The following is a 5,449-nucleotide window of genomic DNA, read 5'->3' as shown; positions in this document are numbered from 1 at the left end:
TAAACAGTTTTAACTCTGTATGTGTACGGAAGAAGATCATGCCATTTTCTGGTAACTGTCGTAAGTCGAAAAGGAAGTTGCCGCAAAAAAGTCAGACGGAGGCAACTGAAGTCGACATTATTTTGCACTGGATTTAGTGTGTAATAATCATGCCATTTTCATAATAGACTTTCAACCTCATAATACTCAAGTAATACGAAATTCGTAAAAGTGAGTAAAGTTAGTATTGTTAGTTAGCCAAACATACTTAAGGAGTAAATAAGGTAGGAACCAAGACTACGAATTGGGATTTGTTTCCAGACGTACGGCGAGCTATTTCTATGGTAACCAGAGAAGCCAAAACGCCTTACAACTAGTTGGAAGGATTGTCAGCCGTTGTACAATTTGGAAGGTGAGAGTGTGCATGTTTATGTTCCTTTTCTGGAAAAGTATAACTAAACGTTGTATCTTACGCCTGCCTTTAATTTGTACGTCGTTTAATGTGGGTGTATAAATCGGTATGGTTTAACAAACCTTGGCTGCAGAGTTTGTTGGTTACAATTGAACATCCGACGCTGAAATTTCCCAGAGTTCATGAATGAATGTTAGGTTCTTTTCTCTGTTGCTGTTTTTTTTTCTTATCACAACTTTTTTTGGACGACTTTTAAAGCATTTAGCGCTGCATTCTTTGTATGAAACTGTGCTATATAAAGAAATTACCCTGCAAACAAACTGACATTGGGTCAGTATAAACCCAGTGTGGGCAAACGTATTGGCCCTATGTGGGCAGCTGACAATGGGCCAATTGGAATTTACCAAAAGAAGCAACATTGGCCTCAAAACACTGGCCCAGTGTGGGCAAATGGACAGGAAGCCCAGATTTGGTTAATAACCTCAAATATGTTGATACATTACAAGTTCCTCCGGCCATTTTATATATCCACTTATTCAGAGAAGAGTTGCCAGGCACCTGGGGCCTATCCCAGCCAGCAACAGGAGCAGGCAATAACAATCCCTGAAAAGGGCACTATCCCATCACAGGGTAAACACACTCACAAACAGCACAGTGCCAATGTAGCAATGCCATTCCACCTATCCTTTTGGAGGAAATCAACATGGACATGAAGAAAACATGCAAACTTTACCCAGAGAGAACCCAGGATGAGCTGCAACTGTGCCACCATTTACTGGTCCTGTCCTTTCCTTTAAGCTTTTTTTTAAGTGCTTAGGTGTTTTTTCATTAATTATATTCTGTGTAATTATGAAGATTTATAATTTATTAAATGGCAAGAAAAGGAATAAAAAGGGTAATACTAATGTGGCTTTAAATTCTTTATTCTTTACTATTAATATATTTATTCCTACAAAGGACTAAATGCCTCCACACCAAACAGAAAAACATTACCAAGGATATATAAAAAAGGTGCCATTTTAGCCAATATAAAAATGATGCTTTTTGAAGTCATTCAAATTGTTATTTATACCTCTACAATCAAAATGTAAAAGGTGCTGAAAATACTAATTCACAGCATTGCTTACTCTGTGATAACATTAAAGACTGGGAAACTATGTGGCAGTAATGAACCATTCTTGGCCAATGAGGGTTTTACTCAGCTTGTTCTGAGAGTTAGTATGGTTCACTACCTGGTTAAAGCATTAAAAACCATGTCTGGGTGTTAGCACAGAACAATATTTGGATGGGAATATTGATGAACCACCCATGAGTTGATCTGAACCATTAACTGAATGGAATACCAGAGAGTTGTCCAGAGGTTGGAGGAGGTGATGTTGAAAGCTTCTGGAGTAGGTCAAAACCAAGTGGTCGGGCATCTGGTTAAAAGCAGGAGACTGCATCTGTATCCTGGCAACAGTTATAAATGTCTTGCCCTTTCACTGGGTAGTTCTGTGCCTTCCAGGGTATTTTGAGCAACCCTGAATATTTCCTGATTTGATGGCCAGTCCACCATAGGACTTCCAGGGTCTGCCTTTATAAGGTGTGGTAAAGCATGTTAGTTGTCCGTTGCAGTGCAGGAATTTTGTTTTAAAACAAAGAAGCAGTGCAGATCATGTGAGTGTAAATGTGTGGGAGAAAAACTATATGGCCACAGAGGAAATATGCTAATTGCATGTAACATGTTACACGCAGGTTGTTTGACACACTTGCCATTACTGGGATTAAAAGGGGTCTGAGACCGAGAGCAGGGGAAATCCACAAAGAAGGAGTTTGAGAGAAGAAATTGAGGTATTAATCAAGTCAACAAACAAAGAGAGAAGGAACCAGAATGTCAGGATTGAGACAGAGCTGGTGCAAAGGAAAGGAGGCAAAGTGGTCAGGGAAGCGTCACGTGGACCAATGGCAATCTGGGGGTAGGGTCACTCCAGCAGAGTATTCAGATAGAAGCGGGAGGTGCCAATTGCTCCAGTGAGATTCCACAAATTCCAATGGATGGTGGTAGGTCAAAGGAGCAGGGCTTATGTGGTCCTGACAGATACTGATGAATGACAGTAGGGAAATTGACAGAAAATGGTTGACTGAACTTGCAGGTGTCTCTGTCAGTTGAGTAGTCTCAATTGGTGAGCAGAGGAGACAGATTTGAGGAAGGTTGCACAGATACTTTAGTTTTGAAATAACTGATACTGACAGTGTTTCAATTATTGACTTTAAACTTTTTTTATTGAATTTCTTAAAAGTAAGTAATATTCCATGCAATAAAGTGAAACTTAGCAAAACTACATTTGAAGTAAAGGCAATTGCAGTTTGCTTGTCCTTCTCCACTTTAAGCCCATCTGGGAGAACACCAAACACAGCTGTCAATGGATTGGGAGTGATAGATAGATAGATAGATACTTTATTAATCCCAAGGGGAAATTCACATACTCCAGCAGTAGCATACTGATAAAAACAATATTAAAATGCAGGTATAACAGACAGTAACTTTGTATAATGTTAACGTTTACCCCCCCCCCCCCGGGTGGAAATGAAGAGTCGCATAGTGTGGGGGAGGAACAATCTCTTCAGTCTGTCAGTGGAGCAGGACAGTGACAACAGTCTATCGCTGAAGCTGCTCCTCTGTCTGGAGATGATACTGTTCAGTGGGTGCAGTGGATTCTCCATGATTAACAGGAGCCTGCTCAGCGCCCGTCGCTCTGCCACAGATGTCAAACTGTCCAGCTTCGTGCCTACAATAGAGCCTGCCTTCCTCACCAGTTTGTCCAGGCGTGAAGCGTCCCTCTTCTTTATGCTGCCTCCCCAGCACACCACCGCGTAGATAGGGGCGCTCGCCACAACTGTCTTAATAGAACATCTGCAGCATCTTATTGGAGATGTTGAAGGATGCTAGCTTTCTAAGGAAGTATAGTCGGCTCTGTCCTTTCTTGCACAGAGCATCAGTATTGGCAGTCCAGTCCAATTTATCATCCAGCTGCACTCCCAGGTATTTATTGGTCTGTACCCTCTGCACACAGTCACCTCTGATGATCACGGGGTCCATGAGGGGCCTGGTCCTCCTAAAATCCACCACCAGCTCCTTGGTTTTGCTGGTGTTCAGTTGTAGGTGGTTTGAGTCGCACCATTTAACAAAGTCCTTGATTAGGCTCCTATACTCCTCCTCCTGCCCACTCCTGATGCAGCCCACAATAGCAGTGTCATCAGCGAACTTTTGCACGTGGCAGGACTCCGAGTTGTATTGGAAGTCCGATGTATATAGGCTGAACAGAACTGGAGAAAGTACAGTCCCCTGCGGCACTCCTGTGCTGCTGACCACAATGTCAGACCTGCAGTTCCCGAGACGCACATACTGAGGTCTGTCTGTAAGACAGTCCACGATCCATGCCACCAGGTATGAATCTACTCCCTTCTCTGTCAGCTTGTCCCTAAGCAGCAGAGGTTGGATGGTGTTGAAGGTGCTAGAGAAGTCCAGAAACATAATTCTTACTGCACCACTGCCTGTGTCCAAGTGGGAGAGGGATCGGTGTAGCATATAGATGATGGCATCCTCCGCTCCCACCTTCTTCTGGTATGCGAACTTCAGAGGGTCGAGGGCGTGGCGGACCTGTGGCCTCAGGTGGTGAAGCAGCAGCCGCTCCATGGTCTTCATCACATGTGATGTCAGCGCGTTTGTTTGATTGTTGATACCAAGGCTGTCTGATAGGTATTTAAAGATTTTGGTCAAGAATGATGTTAATTTGGTGCACACCCAAAACATATGGCCCAGTGAACCTGGAGTTTGTTTGTAACATTTGCAGGTTGGATCATGCCCTGGAAACATTTTGGACAATTTTAAATGAGATAGTTGTGCTCAATAAAAGATTTTAAGTTGAACAATTATGTTTTGTGCATATGGAGCTAGAGTGAATTCTGTGCATGGCTGCCTTCCACTCCTTTTCTGAAATGATGAGTAAGAGATCCTTTTCCCACTGTACTGTGGGATCTTTAAAAGGATGGGACTTTAAAATGTTTTGAAATATTATGGAAATGCTGCCTGAGTCTTCAAGACCGATCAATATTTCTTCTGGAATAGAAGTAGTTGAGAGATGAGTAAAATTGGGCAGATTCTGTTTAAGCAAAGTTTCTAATTTGGAAAAATTGTGTTGATGGGTAGCTAAATTTGGAGTGTAATTGTTCATAGGATGCAAAGCAATTATCTATGTACAAATGTGCAAATGATCGAATCTCATACATTTTCCAAACATTAAAAACTGTGTAAATTAGAGAAGGTGGAAAAAGGTGGTTATCATGTAGAGGTGCCACTGATAAAAGCTTCTCTGTGTTGAAGTGCTCCCTACATTAGTTCCATATTTTGAGTGAATGAAGGAAAATTGGATTGTTAGTATATTGATGATACCTCGTATTTACTGGGGTACAACGCAAGGAATATAAAGAAGTACTGCAGTATTTTATTTTTATGTGGACCAAGCTTATGTGTGTACATCTGTTTGTGTCAATGTCCAGCCATGCCACTTTCTGCCTGCTTAGGTCATTGTAGTGTTGCCGTTTGGATGCGTGTATGTTTTGAATACCAAATAAATGAGGTATGATTGAATCTAATTAAAAAAATTATTTGTTAATGTATATTGGAGGGTAGATCATCAATGCATGTCTTGTTTACGTTTTTCCATGCAGACAGCCAAATTTTGTTGAAAAAGAACTTTATATTTACTTGTGATGTTACCCCTAGCTATTTAAACTGATCTGTGTTGATAAAAGGGAATGTGTCCAATCCAATGTTGTGAGCCAGAGAATTCACTGGAAAAAACACACTTTTATTCAAAATAAGTTTGATTCCAGATATCTTTTGAAGTTCTGCTAGTGCTGTTTGGGCAGAATTTTGTGGGTCTGATATATACAGTACCATATCATCTGCATATAATGATATTTTCTGTTCTAATCCTTCTCTGATAATCCCCTTTATCTCAGAATCATTTTGAAAGTGAACAGCCAATGGCTCAATGGTGATTGCAAATAGCAGTG

General features: G+C 41.1%; 1 protein-coding gene across 2 annotated transcripts in view; it reads left to right on the top strand.

Annotated features, from left to right (window-relative positions):
* pih1d2 (PIH1 domain containing 2) overlaps positions 1-5,449 on the top strand; it is a 47,266-nt gene that overhangs the window by 12,086 nt on the left and 29,731 nt on the right. Inside the window, exon 1 of one of the 2 annotated variants that reach the window (XM_028810237.2) lies at positions 95-391. The exons of the other annotated variant lie outside the window; for it this stretch is intronic. The gene's annotated coding sequence lies outside the window, so the exon portion shown is untranslated. Of the gene's footprint in view, positions 1-94; positions 392-5,449 lie in introns of those variants that run through there. 2 annotated transcript variants of the gene reach the window in all.

This window comes from Erpetoichthys calabaricus, chromosome 9 (genome assembly GCF_900747795.2).
Source record: "Erpetoichthys calabaricus chromosome 9, fErpCal1.3, whole genome shotgun sequence".
NCBI lineage: Eukaryota > Metazoa > Chordata > Cladistia > Polypteriformes > Polypteridae > Erpetoichthys > Erpetoichthys calabaricus.
This window is presented reverse-complemented; position numbering and strand designations above follow the sequence as displayed.